Consider the following 25,942-nt stretch of genomic DNA (forward strand, 5'->3'; position numbering starts at 1 on the left):
CAGTTGCTATGGAATTATTTGGAATTGTTATAGCATCTAAGCTATACCATAATATTCTGATTAATTTTGAATGGCATACTCTTATTTCATCTTGTATTTAAAGCAGAAAAAGAATTAAGGCAAAAATGAGTCATCGCTGCTTTGATCTGATTTAATCCAAAAGTAGAACACTAATTAGAAAGTGGATTCTACAACTAAGTGCTGAGCACGGCAGGAGACCCATTTTTCTAACACTACAGAATCAAAGCATCTTGATGCACAACTAACTACATCACACAGCACACTTTATACCATCTCTCTGTGGTATGCAAAATGCCTATTAAAGAAAATATTCCACTTGTTTCAGCGCTGCTACTTTTATTTTTTAAATTATTCTTTTTTTTTCAAAGTTATTACTTTTTTTTAAATTTTTTTTAAATTTTTTTTTAAATGTTTTATTTATTTTTGATACAGAGAGAGACAGAGTATGAGAGGGGGAAGGTCAGAGAGAGAGGGAGACACAGAACCGAAAGCAGGCTCCAGGCTCTGAGCTAGCAGTCAGCACAGAGCCCGACGCGGGGCTCGAACCCACGAACGTGAGATCTGACCTGAGCCAAAGCCGGAGGCTTAACCGACTGAGCCACCCAGGCACCCCTAAATTATTCTTAAATTACAAGTTTAAATTATTTTTAAAACTACTGCTACTTTAAATTATTTTTAAACTAATACTATTAGATTCACAATTAGAAAAGGCAGTTCAAGGACACCTAGGTGGCTCAATCAGTTAAGCGTCGGACTTTGGCTTAGGTCATGATCTCATGGTCTGTGGGTTGGAGTCCTGTGTCAGGCTCTGGGCTGACAGCTCGGAGCTTGAAGCCTGTTCTGGATTCTGGGTCTCCCTCTCTCTCTGCCTCCCCCTTCCTACTCTCTCTCTCTCTCAAAAATAAATAAACATTAAAAATGTAAAAAAAAGAAAAGGGAGTTCTATAGGTGAATTATTTCTTCTGAGAAGTATGTAACTCATGAAAAAAAGGAACTATTTAACTCATGTGTGAAAGCTATCTCATGGTTAGAAGGGAGATCCACCCTGCTTAGAATGCAGAAAGTCTCTAGAGAATGTTGCTCCCACACAACGAGAAAGAGCCAGACAATCTGTAGGATATAGCTTTTTGGGGCCCATCAGAGTCTAGGTCACAAGGCAATCAGGTGAACTGGATTCCAACAGGTAACAAACCTCTCTAAGGAAGCACAAGACACAGAGCCCAGAAGAAGCAGTGGTCACCATAAAAGGCAGAAAATAAGAAAACACCTAAAAACCATAGCAAATTGTTAAAGGCTGCATGTGGACTAGTGTGATAGTTTACACAATCCTGGGAATGCCAGACACGAGAAGAGTAGGCACTAACTCACTAGATCTTTCACAGGGGCTAATAAGAAATAGTAAAAGAGCAAGAGACCTAAGAGAATCCCATTAGTGGTGCAAAACTGCCCAATTCATGGATCCTTCTCTCATGGAAAGCAAAAGCTAGAAGCTTCTATGAGAAGGAAGGTCAGGAAACATTCACAGGGACTAGGAACACTAGGAAGAGCCTGCCAGTACCCCAGAACCCACACCAAGCACCAGGTACCAGAAGGCCACCATTGGAGACACTGAAGAGTATGTGCAGCGAGGAGAACTACAGTAAAAATAAAAGCCACATCCAACTCAACCACTGATGAGAATGACTCCAAGTGCACATTGCCTGCCTGTCTGCCTGAGAAGAGAGGTGCCCAAGTCTGATGTAAATACTATTTATCTCGGTCTCTGCTAGTCTTTTTTTTTTTTTATTAATACTTTATTACCAAGTTGGTTTCCATATAACACCCAGTGCTCTTCCCCACAAGTGCCCCTCTCCATGACCATCAGCCCCCCTTCCCCTTGCCCCCTCCCTCTTTAGTCCGCAGTTTGTTCTCAGCATTTAAAGGTCTCCCATGATTTGCCTCATTCCCTCTCCCCAACTCTTTTCTCCCCCTTTCCCCTTCCCATGGTCCCCTGTTAGGTTTCTCCTGTTAGACCTATGAGTGACAACATATGGTATCTGCCCTTCTCTGCCTGACTTATTTCGCTTAGCATGACTCCCTCTAGGTCCATCCATTTTGCTACATATGGCCAGACTTCATTCTTTCTCATTGACATGTAGTATTCTATTGTATAAATAAAATCACATCTTTTTCATCCATTCATCAGTTGATGAACATTTAGGCTCTTTCCATGATTTGGCTATTGTTGAAAGTGCCACTATGAACATTGGGGTACATGTGCCCCTATGCATCAGCATTTCTGTATCCCTTGGGTAAATCCCCAGCAGTGTTATAGCTGGGTCTGCTATTCTTTAACACACAATGTCAGGTACTAAATAAGAAATAAAGAATTCCTTGTGATGGCCTTACCAACAGACTGGATACAGCACAGGAAACAATGAACTTGAAAATAAGGCAGCAGAAATGATCCAAAGTGGAACGCAAAGAAGATAAAAAGAACACAGCATCCCCTAACTGTGGTGCCACATCAAACATGTATAATCAGAATCCCAGAGAGAGATTAAGGGAGAGGGTAAGTATATTGCTTAGGATCACACAGAATCTGTGGAACCTGGGTTCAAACCAGTAGTGTGGCACCATGGCCTCTACTCTTAATCCCTATACCCTTCTGTCTTGGTCAAGACTTTTATTTCCATCCTATTAGGGTACCACAAACAACAATAATTAACACGCCACCCCACCACCATGTACAGCCTACCTCGTCTGTGCTCTGAAAAGAGAAAGCAACACTGACGTAAGGAAGAACGGAAACTTCCTCTCTAACTACTGGGATGGGCAGTGAATGCAGCGTAGTTTTCACAACTCTTTCTGAATTAGAAAACTATTGCTAAGCAACAAAAAACCTATTAGGTGAATATATTTGTGTGCTGAATTACACCTCTCGTTCTTACAAGGGCACTCCCATTGAGAACCACTTCTCGCTCTCCGTTCTCTCCTTTAAAGCACAGTGAACATAATCACATTACAGAAGAAGTTATTACTATTTCTAAATGGTCTCTGCTCACAGCAGGCAGTCTCCAGGCTACAGTTTTGTCACAATGTTATGATTAATTAATTTATTTTTAATAAGTGTTCTATTTTAGAATAACTTCAGATTCACAGAAAAGTTGCAAAGCTACTACAGAGAGCTCCCATACACCTCGCATCCAGTTTTCCTTACAGTTAATGCTTTACGTTCCCACTCTACGTTTGTCACCCAAGACACCAACATCGTTACACTGCTATTGACTACACTCCAGACTTGATTCGGATTTCACTAATTTTCCATTACAGCCCCTTTTCTGTTTCACAATCCAGTTGGGAGCATGTTTAGAGGCTGTGTCAGTCTCCTCTGGCCTATGACAGTTTCTCAGTCTTTCCCTGTATTTCACGACCTTGATAATTTAGAGGAATACCATCCAGTATTTTTGTAGAATGTTTCTCCATTTAAGCTTGCCTGGTGTTTTTCTAAGGCCTAGAGAGGGCTGTGGCTTTTTGAAGAGAGCACCACAGAGGTGCCACTGCCATCTCCTCACGGCAGGGGCACGTGACAGCCACAAGACACTGTGGACATGAAGCCTGATCACTCTGTGAAGGTGGTGTGTGCCTGGTTTCTCTGCTGTAAAGTTATTATCTTTCCCTCTCCATACTCTGTTCTTTTAGTGTAAATAACTAAATATAGCCCATTCTCAGCAGTACAGATTGAGAGTGAAACTCCATCTTCCTAAAGGATAAGTATCGATGTTTATTACATGAAATTCTTCTATAAGAAAGAGTTGTCTCTTCTTCCTGATTTGACAAATTTATGTTGAAGCTGTTGATTAATAGGGGGTGGACATAAAAGGGTCACATAAATCTCTTTTGTAAGATTTTACTCTCTCAAAGTCAATAGACAAGCCCCTAGCCCACTTTTCAGTCCAACTCTACTGAAAAGAAACAAATGTAAAGGATCTTAGTTGAGGAAACAATTTTGCCCAATACATCTGCATAAAAATAACCTTAGGAAAGGAAGCAAAGTTCATCCAAGGTATACTGTGAATGGAGGAATGTGGAACAGGACTTGGTCTTCATAGGTTCAACCAAAGTGTCTCTCTATCTCTGCCTCTGTCTCTTGGTCTCTCTCTCCATCTCTCCCTTTCTACTTCCCTCTCCTCCTCCGAGGTGGAAGGTAAGTAGGATGGAAGGAAAAAACCAAAATGAGTGAAATTAATGTTCTCATTTCCTATTAGTAACACAAAGATGCCTGGTACTGTCATCTGCTATTAGAAATTACATCTCTAGGGGCCATGGAAGACATGATAACCAGATATGTTAAAAGACTTTCCAATTATTCTTGGTTAGGCTATAAATAATTTCTCGTTTCCCAGATAATCTGTCCGCCATCCAATCAGCTCCCATGAAACTGAACCCCTTGAGCAAGGAGCTCACCTCATTAATTAGTCTGAACACATCTAAGGAACAGTGATCTATTTGTGCAGCACAAAAAAGGCTCCAAACTTATTGAATGTATTCTAGATCTGTCCAGGGAGAATGTATTTAACCAATGGTCTGTAAAACATAGTACTCTATTTATTTTCCTTTTTCTTGGCTCATACCTCTACTGTTCATACAACTCAAATGTGTCCTCTATAATCCCAATATTCTACCAATTATGTCTTTATGTCTTCTGTCTTTTACTAAAATCCTCCCTCCCATTTGCTTACCCTAAATGCAGATTATACCTAAATGTAACCACAAGTCTATAAACTTAAAAAAAAAAAACTTTAGATTTAAAAAAATACTTTTTCCCTTATTCTCTCACTTTATTTTTATAATAACAAAAACACCATGGTGTGTTACATGACTGAAGACCATATCAGTTCTGGCACCCCTAAAGACCTTTTACAAATCTCAGTTCCTAAGGTTTCCAATGACTTCCAGTTCAACAAACCCAATATATACTTTATAGTCCTCTTGTATGACTTCTTTGGATCAGTAACTCCCTTGAAGTACTATCTTCCTTCAGCTCTTTTGGCACAACTCTTTATTATTACTATTCCTTTTTTTCTTGCTATTCCGTCTCCTCCTTTGAAGGCCCTATCTTTCTACACTTAGTAAGTGTTTGGGTCTGCCTGTGGCTTTTCTCTCTCCATGCTACATGTTTTTCCTGAGCAATTCCATCCAAACTCTGAGCTTCACAAACCAATTATACTCTGGTGATTCCCAGAAACACATATCTGGTCCTGAATTTTATTCTCACCTCCATACTCTTTATTAAACTGAGCCTATCTTCAAAGAGAATGTAGCCAAAATCAGTCATAATCTTCTTCTCTTTTTAAAACCTGCATTTCCCCATTTCTGTCCTATACCATCTACCTATATGACCAATCCGGAAACGACAGCCATCCAGGTGCTGTTGGCTCCCACCACAAGTCCTCAGACCTATCTCTAAATAGCTGTCAAGTCTGCCTCTTTCTATCCTCGTGACCTCCAGGTTAGCCCAGGCTTCACTGTCTTTCTCATCAGGACTACTGATCTACTCTGCAATAAGCTTCTGAACACTAATGTTACCCTTTGAATCTACTTTTTGTCTTGCTGCCACAAAAATTCTTTAAAAACACTAATCAGATCAGTTCACTGGCCCCTATCTTCAACAACCAAAACCAAACACTCTTCCCCCCACCCCAGCTGACACGTCACAGCGTGAGTCCAGCCGCTTTTGCCATGATTTGAACTAGGCTTACTCTTGCAGCAGCGTCTCCTTCTGCCTGGCCCCCGCAACTTCCATCTCAACACTGCAACATATACTTTCAGTAAATCAAATTCCTGAAGTTTCCTAAACACATTATGACAGTGTTGTCCAACAGAACTTTCTGTGATGATGTAAGTGTTCTATGCTCATTCTATATAATACCAGCCATAGGTGGGTAATTGAGAACTTGAAAAGTGGCAAGTGAGACTAACGTACTAAAGTTTTTATTTTATTCAATTCTAATTAGTTTAAATTTAGATTTAAAATGTCACATGTAGCTAGTGCCTACTGCATTAAATAATGCAGCTCCATGCTCTCTGTATCTTGGGATATGTCCCCCTGTCTAGAATGTCCCTTTCCTTACCCCTTACTCACTGGCGTGAGTACCTACATTTATTACCTGAAATTCTTCTGTAAGAAAGAGCTGTCTCTTCTCCCTGATTTGACTAATTTATGTTGAAGCTACCGTTTAATATAAGGTGGGCACAAAAGGGTCATGTAAATGAATATTCTATTCATCTTTCAAGTTTCAACTCAATGATTACTTTAAAGTCTTCTTTGCCCCTATCAACTCCAACAACAGATTATACAAAAAAAAAAAAAAAAAGTACCATCTATCATATTGTGGTCATTCTTTCAGGAAATATTTACTAAGTCTCTGCTATGTATTAAATGTTGTACAAGCCACTGATTCACAAAGAGAAAGTCACAATTTCTCAGTAAGAAATGTATTCCTTACTAGGACAGCCACTGTGCAAGAGGTGCTACCTAGAAATATCTACCTAGACCATTCTCTGAACACTGTTTTATATCTTGATGCTTTTTCACATGCTTTCCCTTTCGTCTGGCACTCCCTTATTTGCCTTCAGTACTTGATTAATTCCTTCGTGGTTTAAGATTCAAAGCTAACATCACTTCCTCTGGGAAGTCTCCCTTGATCCTTGGTTAAGCTCTCCTCTGTGCTCGGAACTCTTATCCTACAAATATCTCTATCGTAGACTTATCATTCTTATAAATATTTGGTTTGTTCCCCCATACAGTGCGTAAGACAGCGCCTAGTATATAGCTGGCACTCAAAAGCAGTTTGCAAAATATGTGTTACATAATAAACAATAGAGATTATCAACTAATATTATTCTTTGACTTCTGTCAATAATATACATACAACTGTGACTTTTCACCTAAGCCTTAAAAGCAAATTTCATATTTTGAAAGATCTACATGCAAGTCAAAATGAACACATCCAAACCTTATTTAACTTATCCAAGAAACTACCTGAGCCTTGTCCTGAGTCCCTGCCTCTTCAGGGGACCAATACCTACAAGGAAAAAAAAGGTTTTAAGGATTTTGAAACCAAACAGAATAATGTTACACATGGTTCACTTTTATTCAAACCACTATAATCACCTACCACTACTGTAATCATGCACTATCTCTCCTCTTAAATCAAACTAAACAAGCTAAGAATTATGAAATGACCATTTTATAATTTTGAAATAAAATAAAATAAATGACAACAAAACAACAGGAAATATCCCAAAAGTGTCCCACCAAAAAAAAGAAAGTATTCATTGCACTGAACTCTTAATAAAGTCCTATATATGTGTGAAAGTAAAGAATCATACATCAGCTTAAAATGATTTAGAGTTCTACTTCTAAAAGGTTTTTTTTAAGTTTATTTATTTTGAGAGAGAAAGAGAACATGAATTGGGGTAAGGGAGAGAATTCCAAGTAGGCTCCACTCTGTCAGCATGGAGCCCAATGAGGGGCTTGAGCTCATGAACCATGAGATCACGACCTGAGCTGAAATCAAGAGTTAGACGCTTAAACAACCAAGCCACGCAGGTGCCCCTAGACGTCTACTTCTAACTTATAGTCTTGCTTCAAACTTTAAGTGGAAAAGTATAATCTTCCCATTTAAGCATGAGGGTAAATATTTTGTAAATGCCCTAGAACAGGTTGATGAAATTCTATTTCTAGTTGGTAGAGAAAGTTATAAGGAAGGGATATTACATTTTATCATTGTTTGTCATCTTTTGAGATAATCACAGTTTTTTGGTATTGGCTAATATGGTGAATTACTCTAATTGATTTTGAATGATAAATCAATCTTGCATTCTAGAAAAATTTTGGTCGTAATATATGATGAACTTTTATATTATTGCATTTGATTTGCAAATATTCTGTTGAGAATTACTGTATCAATATTAACAAGGGCTACTGGATTGCAATTTATTTTTCTTGTAGTATCTTTGGTAGGTTTTGCTGTTAGGATAATTCAGGTAATGAGTTTTCTGTTCCTTTTCAATTTTTAGAAACAGTTCGTGTAGAACTGTGTGCAAGATGGAGGCCTGATTCACTTCAGTCTTGTACATTTCCAGAAGGGCCTGATTTTCTGACTAGCCCTTGGCTAGCTTTTGGGAACTGAATTCTCAGAATGCACCAATAAAAGCTATTTTGCACATTTGAACTGCACTTACCAATCTGTCTATCTGTTTCAATACTTTGTGCAAGCAAAAGCAGGTGAATTCACCTGCTTTTGGTAACTATAGTTGGTCATGTAGGCAGTATGTGACTGGTCCCCAGCAAAACCACTCAAATTATTAGGCTCAAGAAAGATCCTCTCTTAGACAACACTTACACATATTGCTGTGATTCATCTCTAGTAAATTAAGTACATACTCTCGAACCCCAATGGGTGAGTCCTCTTGGAAATTGACAACTGTTTTTTTTTCCATACTTTGCCTAATGGACCTCTTTCTCTTATGCAGATTTTGCTGCACATCCTTTTGCTGTTAAAAAAAAAAAAGTAGCTATGAGTAAAATGATTCTGAGTCCTGTGGATCCTTCTAGTGAATCACTATTCCTGGGGAGAGTCCTGGGGATACCCAACTCAATGTGACAGTGGGAACATCAATGAAGACTCAAATTATTTTTTACTTAAATACTTGGCACTATTCACCAATGGAGTTGAAATTTTCTTTGAGGGAAGTGTTTTGTTTCCTCCTTAATTAACAGACTTTATTTTTTAGGGCAATTTTATGTTTATAGAAAAATTTAGCATAAAGGACAGAGACCTCCTGTATAGCACTCTCCCCCAACATTTCTCCCTATTGTTAATATCATGCACTAGTGTGGTTCAGTTTTTACAATTCATGAATGAATCTTGCTATGTTACCACTAAGCTGATAGTTTACATTAGGGTTCACTATGTGTATTGTACAAGTCTGTGGGATTTGACAAATGCATAACATCAGATACCCACCGTTACAATATCATACAGAATTCTTTCACTGTCCTAACAATGCACTCAGAGCACCTAGTGGCTCAGTCAGCTAAGTGTCTAACTCTTGACTTTGGCTCAGGTCATGATCTCAGGGTTTGTGAGTTTGATCCCTGCACTGAGTCTGGAACCTGCTTGGGATTCTCTCTCTCCTTCTTTCTCTGCCCCCCCGCCTCCACTGCTTTCTCTCTCTCTCTCTCTCTCTCTCTCTCTCTCTCTCTCTCTCTCTCTCTCTCTCTCTGGCTCTCACTCTTGCTCTCTCTCAAAATAAAAAAATTAAGATTTTTAAAAATCCCCTATGCTCTACCTATTCATCTTCTCTTTTCCTCAGTCCATGTCTGCTGGTAATCACCAATCTTTGTACTGTCTCTATAGTTTTGTCTTTTCCAGAACTCATGTACTTCGAATCATACAGTATGAAGCCTTTGCAGATTGCCTTCTCACTTAGCAATACTTATTTAAAGTTCCTCAATGTCTTTCTGAAGCCTGATAGCTCATTTCCTTTATCACTGAATAATATTCCATAGTATGGCTATATCACAATTTGTTTATCCATTCACCGATTAAGGGACATTTTCAATGCTTTCAGGTTGTGGTAATTATGAATAAAGCTGTTATAAACATTTGTGGGCAGGCTTTTGTGTAGATATACTCTCAAATAATTTGGATAAATAGCAGGAGGTAAGATTGCTGAATCATATTTTAAGGCTGTTTAGCTTTTTAAGAAACTGCCAAACTGTCTTCCAAAGTGGCTATACCATTTTGCACTCCACCAGCAAAATGAGAATTCCTGTTCCTCCATGTCCTCATTAGCATATGACATTGTCAGTGTTTTTTATTTTAGTCAGTCTATTAAGAGAAGAGCAGCATTTCATTGTTGTTTAAACCTGCAATTCCCTAGTAACGTATTAAATGGAGTGTCTTTTCATGTGTTTATTTGCCATCAATATTATCATCTTTGGTAAGGTGTCTGTTCATATTCTTGCTCCTTTTTAAAGAACTGGATTGTTAGTGTTCTTATTATTGAGTTTTAAGAGTTCTTTGTATATTCTGGATATAAGTCCCTTACCAGAGAATGTGTTTTGCAAAGATTTTTCACCCAGTCTATGGCTCATCTCTTCATTCTCTTAAGTGTTTTGCATAGAGAAGTTTTCCATTTTAATAAAATCCTGTTTATTATTTTTTCCTTCATGGATTGTGCTATTGGTGTTCTATCTCAAAAAATCACTACCAAACCCAAGGTTACCTAGACTTTCTCCTATCTTCTAGAACTTTCATAGTTTTGCATTTTATATTTAGGTCTATAATCCATTTGCAGTTAATTTTTAGAAAAGACGTAAGGTCTGTGTCTAGATTCATTGCTCTGCATGTGGATGTCCAGTTATTCTAGTACCATTTGTTGAAAAGACTATCCTTTCTCCATTGAATTATATTTGCTCCCTTCCCAAAGGTCAGTTCACTATATTTGTGTGGGTCTGTTTCTGGGCTCTCTAATCAAGCTTTATTGATCTATTTGTCTTTTTGCCAATATCACCCTGTCTTCATTACTGTAACTTTATTGTAGATCTTGAAGTTGGGTAGCATCATCTCTCCTACTTTGTCCTTCTTCATTATTTGTGTTGGCCATTCTGGCTCTTTGGCTTTTCATATAAACCTTATAATCGGTTTACCAATAACCACAAAGTAACTTGCTGTAGTTCTGATTGGGATGGCTCTGAATCTACAGATCAAAATGAGAAGAACTGACAACTTCAAAATATTAAGTCTTCTTATCCATGAACACAGACTATCTCTCCATTTATTTAATCCTTTGATTTCATTCATCAGAGTTTTGTATTCTCCTCATATAGATCTTACACATACTTTGTTAGACTTATACCTAGTTCTGTATCTCCCTTCCTTACTCTCTGTCTCTCTCTGTTGCTGTGAATGTAAATGAAATTGTGTCTTTAATTTCAAGTTCAATCACTCATTCCTAGTATACAGGAAAGCAGTAGACTTATGCATTAACGCCATATTCTACAACCTTGCCAGTATTATTTACTAGGTTCCAGGAGTTTTTTGGTTATTCTTTAGGGTTTTCTACAGAGACAGTCATGTCAGCTGTGAACAAAGACAGCTTTATTTCTTCTTTCCCAATATGTACCATTAATTTCATTTTTTTGTCTTAATGCATTAGTAGGACTTTTAGTAGGATATTCTATAACAGCTTTTAACTAAAAATTCAATTTTAAAATTACATATAGGGCTATTCAAATACCTATTTCTTCCAAAGTGAGCTTTGGGATAGAAATCTATCCCTTTCATTTAAATTGTCAAGTTTACATGCCTAAAGTTGTTCTTATTGTTCCTTTAACATATAAGGTGTAGAAATGTGACCTGTCTCACTCCTGATTTGGTAACTTGTCTTCTCTTTTTATCTCTGATTATCAGTATGACTAGAGTTTTATCAATTTTATTACCTTTTCAAAGAATCATATTAGTTTGGTAAATTTTTCTCTATTATTTTTGTTTCCTGTTTCATTGACTTAACTCCTTGATCTTTATTATATTCTTTTTCCTGAACACTTCATATTTCGTTTGTTTTTATTTTCCTACTTTATCAAGGTAAAAGCTGAGGTTATCAGCTTGAAACTTTGCTTCTTTTCTAATGTAGGTGTTCAGTCCTAAAAACTAAGTACTGTTTTAGTAATTTTAATATGTTATACAAATAATTTAAAAAATTATTAATGTTTATTTATTTTTGAGACAGAGAGAGACAGAGGATGAGCAGGGGAGGGGCAGAGAGAGAGGGAGGCACAGAATCTGAAACAGACCCCAGGCTCTGAGCTGTCAGCACAGAGCCTGACATGGCTTGAACCCACAAACCGTGAGATCATGACCGGAGCCAAGCCGGACACTTAACCAACTGAGCTACCCAGGTACTCTTGTTATCCAAGTAATTTTAATGTTGGGTTTTCATTTTCATTAAATTCAAAATACTTCCTAATTTCCACTTGAATTTCTTCTCTGACTCATGGGTACTTAGAAGTGGAAAGATAAAAGGAACTTAGTCATAAATGCTATTACTTTTTTTATGTTTTTAAAGATTTTATAATGTTTATTATTTATTTTGCTAGAGAAGAAAGAGTGCGAGCAAGGGAAGGTTAGAGAGAGAGGGAGACACAGTGTCTGAAGCAGCACAAAGCCCGATGTGGGGCTTGAACTCACAAACCATAAGACCACAAAGCATGAAATCAGATGTCCGACTGACTGACCCACCCAGGCGCCCCTGTCCTTACTTCTTGACATGGAGAAAGCACTATTTCTCAAAAAAAAAAAAAAAAAAAAAAGGCTGAGAATTATGTTCCAAGACTTGGTATAGTTTCTTCCACTATAGAGTGATCAAAAGCACCTGTGCTAAATAACACTTAAAAAGCAAATAATTTGTAATAGGGGACAAATGGCTTGAGCAAGTAACATTGCAGACTAAAAAAAAAAGAAAGAAAAGTGCAAAAATATCAGATGAGGAGTTTATCTCAACATGGGATGAAAGAGGGGACATGACAAAAGGATATTCTTCCCAAATAAGTTACATATAAAACATAAGAACAAAAATGGGAGTAAGCTAAATGTCCAACAATCAATCTGTTAAATATATTAAAGTATGCCAATAATATTGCAACACTATACAAACATTATGAATGGTATAATAACAAACCCAAAGCTACCAAGACTCTTCTCAGGGAAGTATGTAAAATGTTTCCCAAATAATCTCTATCATGAGAAAAACATTTCCAAACTACATAATCTGATGGATAAAACTGAGTATCTTCATATGTTCATTAACTTAACACTTTGTTCCCTATTAAATATTGGTTTACATTGCTTAAACTTTTGTTGAGCTAAAAAGAAGTTTTTCTCTTTTATAAAGGCACTCATAAATAGAAAAAATATATTTCCCTTAGAGGCTCAAGTGTAAACATTTTAATATGTAACCAATTCACAAGGGCATTCACAGGCCAGCCTACCAAAGAGCAGCCTAAGTCTTAACAAAGAACCACACAGAACCATTGTGGCAAAATAAAAAGTTCTCAATACCTGAATCAGAAAGAATCTGTAACAAGATGTATTTTTAATGATTGATTTTCCATGATGATACTGACCCCAAATAGAAAATTTTCAATTACCGGAAAAAAGCACATGAACTCCATGATTCACTTAGAGGCAGGCCATTTTGCCAACTGAGAGATGGGATTGGTGGAGGCAGGCAAACATGTTTGAATCAAATCAAAGCATGGCACCACGTACAGAATAAACGGATGATAAAATAGATCCTGCCTCTTTAAGAACTACATGATCAGAAGGTACGTAGATAATTATATTCAAGACATAACAAAGACAATAGCATTAATACCCAGAAAAACCTAATAATGATATTAATGCTATCCCGATTTTGCTGAAATGTATGTAATTTTTAAAAAAGGAAGTGCTAAAACATAAAAATAAATAAATAAATAAGGGGCGCCTGGGTGGCTCAGTTGGTTAAGTGTCCGGCTTCAGCCCAGGTCATGATCTCACAGTTCATGAGTTTGAGCCCCGCATTGGGCTCTGTGCTGACAGCTCAGAGCCTGGAGCCTGCTTCAGATTCTGTGTCTCCCTCTCTCCCTGATCCTCCCCTGCTCATGCTACCTCTCTCTGTCTCTCAAAACTAAATAAAATAAATAAATAAATAAATAAATAAAGTGCTATGACTTGACTAAATGATACAAATTGTCACTGTAAAAAAGTATTTTCAAAAATTTCCAAACCACTTATGAAATAAGTAATTACTTTGACAAAAATGTGAATAAGGGAAAATAAGTACTACAGGAGTGGGTTCTTAGAATAATAATGCAACCATAACTAGGAGCTTGTCAAAATCTAGTAATTTATATGAACCTTGGAAGATTCTAACAGTGATGAGAATGGACCAGGTAAGTCATACTAAATTTATAAGTTAGATAGCTGTCAAACTTAAGAGCATAGATGACCTAAAGTAAAATTATATCCAGAATTTCATTCAACCTGAACACAACCAAAATAACTCTCTTGTAATCATGATCATAAACACTGTCTTTTCCAAAGCTGCTGCTTCCCCCCACTGGGGATAAATTGGGACAAAAACTGCCCTTCTGTCATTCCTAATTGAAAAAATGGACAAAACATATGAAACAACTGTGTTCAGATGTTGAATAAAGGACAATACAAGATTGTGCTGCCAGAGAAAAGTGAAGAAAAAGTTAGGTGAGCACTACGATTACCCCAGTTTATCGCTTAAAGGAAGTTGCTAAGCTACAGTATGGTGAAAGGTAATCCACGCAGGGGCTGATAGGCTTGCTGAGTCCAGGAGACATGACTGACATAGAGGAGGCCACGGATGCTAGTCTTTTCAAAGCTAGTACCACACACACCACAGGAAGGTGCTGCACACTCATGGAATAAAGCACTGTGAAGTCAGCTAAAGAACCACTGGAGAGTAGCAGGCTGAACAAGTGCCCGAGCTTGCACATGGATGGATATAGCATTCCCATCAGAGTAGAGAAATTACATAATACACAAGGTACTTGAAAGGGTCCTTAGAGAGGTTACACCTTAATAATGGGACTAACTTAGCCCTAGAATAAAAATTGATATGGACACATTCTATAAAGCTTAAAAGTAAGATTCAAAAGATGTAAAATGGTTCTAAATAACTTGTAGCATGGGAAAAAAGACCAAAACTTTTTATAATTTATACAAAGGTAGACAAATTAAGGTTCAGAGAGTAGAGGGTAAATGTTAGTATATCTTTACAAGGTTCCTTTAATAAGAAGGAGTACAATATTAACTCTAAGTAGATTTTGTAATTTAAAGTGTATATGGTAATTCCTAAAGCAAAAACTAAATGACAAAGTGGCAAAGCTAAAATTCCAATAGAGGGGTCAATATAGTATGCTGAATATTCAACTAACACAAAACAAGGCAGGAAAAGAATCTCAGAGACAAAACACGCATATGACAAACAGTAAACCAAGAGCACAAAGGAAGACCTAAATACAACAATACCAATAATTAAATAAATGTAATAGATTCAGCACTCATGATTAAAATATAGTTATTGTCGGATTAGATTAAAAATACCCAACTAAATGCTATATTTAAGAAATGCTCTGGAAATAAAAGTAACAGGTTACAAGTATAATGAATAGAAGGAAAAAAATCACACAAACCATATAAAGAATAGAATAGAAAGAATTACACAAACAGTAATTATATGAGGGTTGTTGTGACCATATTAAAATAAACCTCAGGAAAATAAAGTAAAAAAAAATAAAATAAAATAGACCTCAAGAGAAGAAGTATTATCACACATACAGCAGAAACTTCATAATAATAATTAAGAGTAAATACATCATGTACACATAACAATAATAATGGCAAATATACCTAGTAACATTATTTCAAATGATGCCATGAAACACCTTATCCAATTAATATTTAAATTTAGAAAGTATTACCCCTCCAAGTAAAAATACACATTTTTCTCAAGTGTACACAGAATGTTCATCAAGATATACCACATATTAGGCTGTAATACAACTTTCATTAAATCTTAAAAGATAAAGTTATATAGAGTATGTTATTTAAGCATAAAGGAATTAAATTAGAAACCAACAATACACTTCTAAATAGTTCATGTGTCAAAAAAGAAATTTCAAAAAATTCAGAAATATTTCAAACTGAATGACGATGCAAATACAGTATTCCACAATTTGTGGAATGTTGCTAAATCAGAGCTTAGATGGATATTTACATCTTTAAATGCTTATGGTAAAAATGAAGTAGGGCTTAAAAATAATGATCTCAGTTTCCACTGTAAGATGACGGAAATGATTAGCAAATTAAGCCCAAAGTAAGAGGAAGGAAAAAAATAAGAGCAGAAATAAAGAAAACAAAAAACAGACATGAAAAAAATTAAGAATGCCAAAAGCTGACCTTTTGAACATTAATAAAATAGAACCTTTGCAAAACTAATAGAAAAGAAGAAAACACTAATTACAAATATAAAAAATAAAAGAATGTATCACTACAGTTATACAGATCAGAAGGAAAATAAAGGGAATTCCATTTCCTATAATGTGGGTAGTTTGTTTTGAACCAACCTTCTCACAGGATACAGCTCTAGACACAAAAAATCCAGCTATAAAAAAAACAACAATCTCACAGCATCAGAGGTTTACCAGAAACAGGAAAGAAATGGGAGGGGAATTGCCAATTGGAAGATTGGGTGAGCTTCCTGTTCTTATGACTTTTTACCAAAGTGCAAGTTCTACTAGACATAGAGCAGACTGGCTACATTTTGGAAAACTTACCTGTTGTTAAATTGGAGAAGAGAATAAAGGATGATAATGGCAGATGGAAACTGAGAAGAAATATTCCAGTAAGGAGAAAGGAAGTGCACATCTCCTATGTATTAAATTCTGTTTAAATCTCTGGGCTGACACTTGCCCTACACAGACACAGTCTCCAAGCAGCCCAGCTAGGACTAAATGAACTGAGCAAAGATTTCAGCTACTATTCAGTCTTGGAGAAGAGAACTTGGTATCTGAATCCAAGGAGCAAAACAAAACAAAATTCAAAACTGTTTAGAGGAATACAACAAAATATAAACACTCTGCAACATGTCCTTCATGATATAAAGAAGATATTCCTAAAAGTCAATCAATGACCCATAAAGTCAAGCAACGAAGACCAGATACTGGACTTATCCAACACAAATTTAAAATATCTATTATTGGGGCACCTGGGTGGCTCGGCCAGGTAAGCATCCAGCTCTGGATTTCAATCAGGGTCATGATCTCAGTGTTCATGAAATCAAGCTTCACATCTGACTCTGTGCTGACAGTGCAGATCCTGCTTGGGATTCTCTTTCTTACTCTTTCTCTCTCTCCCCCCGAATTAGATATTTATGATAAAGCCATAGTAATCAAGACAGTGTTATATTGGCATAAAAATGGAGAAATAAGTCCCAGAGTCTAGAAATAGACATTTATTATCAACAAAGATGACATAGCAAAAATGGGTAAAGAAAAGCCTGTCAACAAATGGTGTTAAAACAAAGGAAGAGTTATATGGAAAAAACTACTTCAACTCCTACCTCACGGCATATATAATTTTAAATCAAGGTAACAAAACAACAACAAAAAAACTTGAATCATAAAAGGCAAAGCTTTAAAACTTTTAGGGGAAGACACAGGAGAATATTTCTTTGAACAAAGGTAGGTAAACATTTCTTCATATAGAAACTAGGTTCTGTATCAGTAGCAAGTATGCCTGATCCTATATATCTCATAGGGTCCACAAAATAAAAGGATACATTAAGTTTCCCAACTGAAACCAACCAAAAGATGTAGCCTGGTTATATAATAGGACTAAGTAAAATCTGAAATCCATAATTATTTTTCACATAATTGAAAAATCAGTTGACCAACTCATAAACATTTTCAAAGATCACTTTGATCCTGATATTCAGGATATTACTAAAAATGTAAAACTGCAACATAGTCCATGAAAAATAAGAATTAGTAATAGAAATGTGATGCCTCAAGTTGCCAAATATAATTGTTATCACCTATATTCATAGAACTGTATATTTATATGTTTAAGCATTTCACATTCAAAGTCCAGAGCTCCCTATATAAAGTCATTTACTTTTTTCTTTTTTTGTCCTTTGCTATGGTGAAAGGATTGAACAATTCTATACTCATCTGAAGATTTATCTAAACTAACTCATCTAGAAAGGGGGAACCTTCATTCAGTACATAAATGTTCTTTGTTACACAAAACTCCATGTCCTTGAACTTAAAAAAAATTTTTTTATGTTTATTTATTCTTCAGAGAGAGAGAGAGAGAGAACCAGAATGAGCAGGGGAGGGGCAAAGAGGGAGGGAGACACGGAATCCAAAGAAGGCTCCAGGCTCTGAGCTATCAGCACAGAGCCCGATGCGGGGCTTGAACCCACAGACCTCGAGATCTGAGTTGAAGTCCTACGCTTAACCAACTGAGCCACCCAGGCTCCCCCATATCCTTGAACTTTAGATCATGAAAATTTCATGGATTAATTTGAGACTTATCCATGTTGTTAGGTATAACAACAGTTTGATCCTTTTAATTGCAGAGTAGTATTATATCAAATGAATTTACGAGTTTGTATATTCATTCACTCACTGAAAGACATTTGGGTTGTTTCTGATTTTTGGCAATTATGTATAGTGCTGCTATATTCATTTACATTCAGGACTCTGTAAGTTTTCATTTCTCTTGTTTCATTTCATTTCTCATAAATGCCTAGAAGTTAGACTGCTGAGTCATACAATAAATTTATGCTTTACTTTATAAAAAACTGCCAAATGTTTTTCTAACATGGATATGCCATTTGCATAGCCACCAGAAATGTATGAGAATTCCAGCTTTTCTGTATCATTGACACTATTGTATTTTTTAAGGTGTTACCCATCATATGCGTGAAATAGTATCTCATTCTGGTTTTAATTTGCACTTTCCAAATGAGTAAAAATGTTGAGCATCTTTTCATGTGTTTACTTGCCATTTGTACACTGTCTTTTCATGAAGTGTCTGTTAGGGTTTAGGACACACTCACTGGCACCTTGGCATACTGAATATTTCAAGCTGAAGGAATATGAAATATGGAATGTGCATAAAGGACTTTCTGGACCTTCCTCTGAAGCAGGTTATAAAACACTTACATGAGAGGTGACTTTCCTATATCCAGAGGAAAAGAACATTTTTATCTGCAAAGATGAAGGAACACAGTGGACTCTGAACAAACAGGCTTTGGTACAGCTTTCTCCCAGTTTATTACATTTTCTTCAGGTTTGTCCTATCATACTTTTCCATGACTTTCCACTGTTCATCAAACCTAGCATACAAACACCTAGGCTTAACCATTTTTTTCAGGTCTTCATTTCTTATGAAGGCTCCAGCATTACATAAAACTTACATTAAATAAATTTGTATGCTCTTCTGTTGTTAATCTAGTCTTTGCTACAGGGGTCCCAGTTGAGAATTCAAAAGGGTAGAGGAAGAAGGTATTTTTCCTCTACTACATGTCAAGTCTAATATTTTCCCCTTTTAAAATGAGGATGTTTTCTTGTTTTGAGGCTTCTATATTCTCTGAGTATATGTCCTTTGTTGGATATGTAATTTGCAAATGTTTATCCCAGTCTGTGGTAGATTTTTTTCATTGTCTTTAATGGTGTCTTTTTTTTTACACATATGAAACTTTTATTTTGATACTGTCTCATTAATTGTTAACTTTCTTTAATGGATCATCATTTTGGTGTCATATCAAAGAACTCTATCTCTAATTGAGGTCACTATTGCACCTTTGTCAAAAACCATTAGCCAAAGACAAAAACAAAAACCAGTAGCCGAACTTGTATGGCTCCAGTTCAGGAGTCTCTATTCTGTTCCATGAATCTATGGATCTATCCTTTTGCCAATATTGCATTGGATTACTCTAGCTAACCTGAGTAGTGGGAGTCCTCCAACTTTTTATTTCTTTTAAATAACTGTCTAAAGATAGTCTAGCTTCCTTATCTTTACATATAAATTTTAGAATTGCCTTGATTATATCTTCAAAGAATCTTCCTGGAACTTTGATAGGGATCTACAATTCTAGGATAATTAACATCTTCACCATGATGAATCTTCTACTCTATGAACTTGGCTGGTCTGCTCGTTTACTTAGGTTTCTCTAATTTCTTTTATTAACATTTTGTGGCGTTTAACCTTCAGATTCCGTATATATTTAATACTAAATTGTTTCACTTGGGAAAATCATCTAAGCGGCAATTTTTTAAATTTAGGTTTCTAGTTCTTCATTGTGATAAATATTTGTACATTGATTTTTTTTTTTTTGGTACCTTGGTCTTCTATCCTGTAACATTTTAATCTCATTTAATAGTTCTGGGAGTTTTTTTTTTTTTAAGATTCCTTGGGATTTTTATGAAGATAATCAAAGTATTAGAACTTAAGGTTAATATTGAATCCTCTCTTCCGCCACATCCAGGATTTTTGCCATCTCATCAAAAAGTTCTTCCCTCGTAGAGCACGTGCTGATGTGTTCTGGCACACACACAAAAGAAATAGATTCAACTAAGCAGCTTTGTTTCTTATATTCCTTTCTTACATCTGTATTATGAAGATATTATAGTAGGAAAATGAAAAGCTCAAGTGACTATACAAATCATCCTAAGAATCTGTGACCACAAAACTGTCTTCATGTATATTTTCAGCTAAAATTTACACTACCCAGGTGGTGCAAAATGATAATCTAGATTATAGAGATCGCTACATGACAGCACTTTGGGAAAAAACCCAAATTTCCTTTGGAAAAATCTACCTTTATCACAAACCTCAGAGAATTCCCAGATATAAAAGTACAAAGCAAATAAGCAATTCATACGAAAAAAAATCAGTATCTGCACAGCAACAAAATACCACAAGTAAGAATCAGTAAAACAACACACAGCAGATACAGATCTACAAAGGCTTCATATTTGGAATCATCTGTCATGGAATATAAAATAATTATATTTAATACACCTAATAGAAGAAAACAGAAGGATGAAAACATGAACAGAGGGCAGAAAACAATAAAGAATGCCCAAATAGATTTGAAGATCCAACTATAACTTTTTAGCTATATAACAATATGGCTGAAATTTTTTTTTTATGTTTACTTATTTTTGATGAGGGGGGAGGGGCAGGGAGAGAGAAAGACAAAGGATCTGAAGCAGGCTCTGCAATGACAGCAGAAAGCCTGAAGTGGGCCTTTAACTCACTAAAGTTTAGCCGACCTGAGCTAGTCAGACGCCTAACCAAATGAGCCATCCAGGTGCCGCAAAATGGCTGAAATTTAAATTTTCAATGGGAGCATTTAACACAGTAGCTTAGGCAGAAATGAAAAGAGAGATTTTAAAAGAGGTTTGAAAAAGCCAGAAAGTTGTATAGAGAAACAGAGATAATATGAAGAGAGATGAAAAGTTATAAAAGATAAAATAAAGTTATCAAAAATATATCTACTCAGAGTTTCCGAAGGCAATGAATGAAATTAAGGGGCAACAGCAATACATAAAGAATAACTAAAAATTTCTCACTAGCAATAAAACACAAACCTACAGATTCAAGATAACAGATGACTCCTATGCAGGGTGAGTAGGAAGATATTCATTAACTAGAATCACCACAACGAAGCCTCAGAACAAAGCACATAAGAGAAGAGGACGGAGAAGCACGCAAACAGATGGCTCTGGAGAACAGAAATGAAAGCCAGCAGAGAGGAGACTGATACGTCTGCAATGAGCTGGCAAAATGTAACCACCGACTTAGACTGTTAAGAATGGAGCTAAAACAAGAACATTTTTAGGCAAAAAGATGTTTAGATGAGCACCCGGAAACCCTCACAAAAAGAAATGCTCAAGACTACTTGAAATAGAAGGTTAAGTGATGTCAGATACAAGGTCTGAGATGCAAGAAAAAATCTGTGGTGTTTTCTTTTTTTAAGCGATAACTTGAAGAGCTTTTTTTAAAAAAAAAAAAACCCAACAAATACAAAAACCATGGCAACATAAAAATTGGAGTGCAGGTAATAGAATTAATGTGTCTCTGCATGAAGAATAAAGATATTAACTTTAGATTTCAATAAGCTAAACATGTATATGGAATTTACTGAGTAACCAGTAAAAGAAAAATATACACTTAAAAACAAAGTAGAGAAGTTTTCTCAGGAAAAGCTATTTAAAATCACACACTATATAGTATAAATATTTATAAGTAATTAATAAAGAATTTTAAAATAAGGGCAAGGACATCTCCCAATAGGATGGTTACGAAAGATTAATCACCGTAGCTAGCACTGGAGAAACTTAGCTCGAGAGTGAACAGACACTGCTGTAGGATGGAAAATAGACAACAACATGAATAAATAAAAGGAAAGGGAATGATTGAACTGAAGAGAAGACTTGTTTCAAGATAAGACGGCTATATAACATGGAGTCAGCTAATGCAAAGACAAATAGCCAAGTTGGGCATAAATGAAAATAAGCCAATAAAGTATTTGAAGCTGTGTCAACTGACTTTTAAACTCTTAAATATATGAAGTGACTATTTGTATAGGTTGGAAAGATTATATATGTTGCCATCAATATGGCAAAGACTGCCACTTAAACATTAATCTCTGCAATAATACTGGAAATTAGAGGAAACTTAAGCATAGAAGCAAATGATCTGAGGCATGAAAAACTATATATATTTATAAATCAATTAGGCTACCCCATTTCAATACAATACATAACTTATGTAATTTATTTTAGTTTTTGTCTCAAAACTGCTTCTCTAGCATAAAAGTGTCACTGGTAATTGAATAGAGTTAGAACTCCAGGGATACCAAGAGCTGTATCCAAACTGCTGGACTACTTACTAATTGATGGACCAAGTTACACAACCTCCATGAATTGCAGCTTTCTGAGCTGTAAACATGAATAAAATAAGTCATTGTTCTTTACTATCTCACTATTATTCATTCTTATGACTACATATAACCTCGATACATGGCTATTAAAAGAATCTTATTAGGGGTATCTGGGTGGCTGAGTCGGTGGTTAAGTGTCCAACTTGAGCTCAGGTCATGATCTCGCACCTCATGAATCCAAACCTCACGTCAGGTTCTGTGCTGACGGCTCAGAGTATGGAGGCTGCTTCGGATTCCATTTCTCTCTCTGCCCCTCCTGGACTTGTGCATGCGTGTGCGCGCAAGATCGTGCTCTCTCTCTTCTTTCTCATTAACATTAAAAAAATAGAAATAGCAGCGCCTGGGTGGCTCAGTCGGTTAAGCGTCCGACTTCGGCTCAGGTCATAATCTGACGGTTCTTGGCTTCAAGCCCCGCATCGGGCTCTGTGCTGACAGCTCGGAGCCTGGAGCCTGCTTGGGATTCTGTGTCTCCCTCTCTCTCTGACCCTCCCCTGCTCGCGCTGTCTCTCTCAATCTCTCAAAAATAAATAAAAAGACAGGGGAAAAAAAAGAAATAAAAAGATAAAAGAGCTTTCTTATACTTCCTTCTTTTCTCAAAATCATATCATAGAGATAATTAAATATATATTATCACTCTTTGGAGGGGAATACTAACAGAGGTCACACAGTGTTTACAACTATAAAAATGACAAATTGTTTTCCAACTCAGTGCATACAAAACTAAGAAAGTGTTCTTAAAGTCTGTAGCATTGATGGGTTTCTAAAAAATAATGAAAATATAAAAAATAATAATTCATGATACTTTATTGCACTCCCTAAAAATTGCCAAAACACTCCCTAAAATCATTGCAGTGAACATCCACTACTGAACAACTACTTATAACTTCAAAATAAGATCAAAGACTGAATACATATTAGATGCTGAAATAGTATAGGGTGTTAAACATGTATTCCAGTGTTGATAATCAACAATGAAAAAAACTGAAAAATATCTACAAACTTCCTAGAATAACCAATGCTAAAGCACAAAAATATAAAAGAAAAAAAAATCCTGCCAGATATTCATAAAATAAGACTGATTTGAAGAGACCAATAGGAAGCTTCAGAACATTTGACAGTAATTCTGTCTTATCTAATAAGATTTTGGAAAGTAACATTAGAGGAAAATTGGATAAATTAAAACAAAATATGAAAGTGAGTCTATCAATGAGAATTTATTCTACTGAGTACAGTACCAGATAAAACAAAAAGAAAGTTAAATTGAGACATGTTAAAATGGCATTTCAAACTGAAGAGCCTAAAATGGAGTTAAGCAAATTACATGTACCTCATGTAACTTATAAAAATATTTTAAAATCAGATAATATAAATGCATAAATGACATAGTAAACAGAAATATACCATTCAATTTAGATTAGAAGTACAGATGGCCAGACAGGAAGTCGTTTCTACTGTGTTAAAAACACATTATAATTGGTCAGAAGCCCAAGATGATATATCCAAAACATGTTTATTGCCCTAATGAGTAAGTTACTGCAACACTATTTGGTTGCAAATACCTATATACATACGTATGTGTGTGGCAGAGGAGTGTAGTATTAGAGCTGTACCTGGAATTAAAAAAAAAAATTCTTTGAAAAACGGGAACAATACTATGGTAGGACTAATAATGCCCATCTCCACAAAGATGGCCATATCTGAATCTCCAAAACCTATGACTATGTTACATTCAATAGCAAAGGGGACCTTGCCCTTGAACATGCCAAGCAACCTTTCCATAGTGCCTTGAGAAGATCAAAAAGTCAGAGTACTCAAACACACAGAAGGATCTTAGAATAGATTATGCATGTGACTCACAGACTCCAGCCATTGAGGTAGAACCCAGATACAGAGATGGGATCATTCAGAAAAGATATATGGAGGAACCCCTCGGCAATAGAAGAAATTCCTAAGGCACACAGGAAAGCCACAAGGTTCTGGAGAGTGTTAAACAGAAACATTGTTAGCTCTGTTCCAGCTAGGGACAGGGACAGGACAAAATAAAACAAGGTTCTTGGGCTCCCCCAAACGCCATGAGCTGGAATCAGGCTAATGAAACTACTGAGCTGTGAACACATACTAGCCTTCATGAAAAAGGAAGGACAGAGCCATGAGTCCATAAGTGTAGAACCTCCTATCAAAGAGGCTCTTTCCCAGGTACTGAAACCTAATGGAGCTTGTGAGGCTGGATTTCAAGATTGCTTGCCAAGAACTGGTAACTCCATTTTTCCTTCCAAGTTCTCTCTTTTTGAATGAAAATGTTTGTAACTTGAATCTTATTCCTGTCCCACCACTGTCTTTTGGGAGCAGATAACTTGTATCTTCAATTCCACAAGTTCACAGATGGGTAGGAATTGTGCCTTAGGACAAATCACACCCAGAACCTTACCCAGGCCTAATTTAGATGATTTAGATGATGAGATTTGAATGGTTGAGCTGATAGGATTTAGAAGAGATTTTTAAACTTTGAGTTGATACTGTAATGGGTTTAGACTTTGAGAATGTTGGGATGGGGTGAATATATTTTACATGTGGGACAGACATGAAGTTCTGGGGGTTGGAGGAAGGACAGTGGTATGCAGAATAATGGTACACTCAAAGATTTCTATGTCCTTATCCCAAATTCCTGTGAAAATGTCACATTACCTAGAAAAAGTGACTTTGCATATATGATTAAATTAAGGATCTTGGGAGAGTAAGATTATACTGACTTATCTGGGCATGCCCAAAATAATCACAGGAGTCCTCATGGAAAAGGAGTCAAGAGTCAAAGAGGGATCTATGATGACAGAAAAAGAAGCTGAATCATCACTGGGCCAGAAGCCACGGAATCCTGGCAGACTCTAGGAGCTAAGAAAGGTGGAGGAGCTTTCTCTCCTGGAACCTCCAGAAGGATCTCGGAACTGCCGACACCTCAGCCCACTGACACTGATTTCTGAACTGACCTCCAGAACTCTAAGATAATAAATCGGTGCTGAGCTACACTGCTAAGTCCATGACAATTTGTTACAGCAGCTATAGAAAAAGAATATGAATACTTTGAAAAAATTCATATAAACAGATACACTTTTCTTTTATAGTTTGTTGTCAAGTTGGTTTCCATGTAACACGCAGTGTTCACCCCCCACCCTACTTCCCTACCCCCATCAACCCTCAGTTTGTTCTCAGTATTTAAGTCTCTTATGGTTTGCCTCCCTCCCTCTCCTTAACTATTTTTTCCCCCTTCCCCACCCCCAAGGTCCTCTGTTAAGTTTCTCCTGTTCCACTTATGAGTGAAAACATATGGTATATAAAC

General features: G+C 36.3%; 1 protein-coding gene across 3 annotated transcripts in view; it reads right to left on the reverse strand.

Annotated features, from left to right (window-relative positions):
* The window catches only part of KIAA1328 (KIAA1328 ortholog), a 336,176-nt gene that overhangs the window by 236,030 nt on the left and 74,204 nt on the right, over positions 1 to 25,942 (reverse strand). Inside the window, exon 1 of one of the 3 annotated variants that reach the window (XM_029921482.1) lies at positions 5,763 to 5,825. The exons of 1 other annotated variant lie outside the window; for it this stretch is intronic. The gene's annotated coding sequence lies outside the window, so the exon portion shown is untranslated. Of the gene's footprint in view, positions 1 to 5,762; positions 5,826 to 25,942 lie in introns of those variants that run through there. One more of the 3 variants, XM_029921483.1, reaches the window with a different exon arrangement.

The sequence above is a fragment of the Suricata suricatta genome, chromosome 14, assembly GCF_006229205.1.
Source record: "Suricata suricatta isolate VVHF042 chromosome 14, meerkat_22Aug2017_6uvM2_HiC, whole genome shotgun sequence".
NCBI lineage: Eukaryota > Metazoa > Chordata > Mammalia > Carnivora > Herpestidae > Suricata > Suricata suricatta.